The sequence below is a fragment of the Halyomorpha halys genome, unplaced genomic scaffold (genome assembly GCF_000696795.3).
Source record: "Halyomorpha halys isolate HHAL.00 unplaced genomic scaffold, Hhal_1.1 Scaffold294.1, whole genome shotgun sequence".
Taxonomy (NCBI): domain Eukaryota; kingdom Metazoa; phylum Arthropoda; class Insecta; order Hemiptera; family Pentatomidae; genus Halyomorpha; species Halyomorpha halys.
Window position 1 is genome coordinate 118698 of NW_027113117.1, and position 513 is coordinate 119210.

The window sequence follows — 513 nt, forward strand, 5'->3', positions numbered from 1 at the left end:
TAAAATCACGCAGTCCATCGTACATCTGATATCCTTCAATTTGAATCCTCAGTGCATTCCCGCAATACCCGCTCACGGTCTTCAGACTTATATGTAACTACCCATTAGATCTTTCCTCATCCGTTCCTCTTTCCTATGGAATTCTATTCCCCCTTTCATTCGTAGTTCTAATACCCTTCCAACCTTCAAATCCCGTATCTTCGACCACCTTCTGTCCACCCAATTTCGAAACAATAACAATTGAAAGTTTCAATCAAGATATATATATATATATTTCTGTACTTAATTTCTCAGATTTTTGTTTATTCTAGTAAATATGTACATTACCAGAAATTGTACCATTCCATTTATTAGTTTTAGTTTAATTATATTTGATTTTTTTTTTCTATTACATATTATCAGAAGTGTTTGTCACCTTATGTTTTAAGATTTTACTTTATTTATTCTATTCTTATTTAATATATTCTGTTAAATATTGTTGTTCATTTTTATCTTTTTAAATTCATTATTTTA

General features: G+C 29.2%; 2 protein-coding genes across 2 annotated transcripts in view; both read right to left on the minus strand.

Moving 5' to 3' along the window:
* LOC106680850 (vacuolar protein-sorting-associated protein 36) overlaps window positions 1–513 on the minus strand; it is a 133144-nt gene that overhangs the window by 114078 nt on the left and 18553 nt on the right. The window lies entirely within an intron of this gene.
* LOC106680852 (uncharacterized) overlaps window positions 1–513 on the minus strand; it is a gene marked incomplete in the record, with an annotated part of 13013 nt that overhangs the window by 4923 nt on the left and 7577 nt on the right.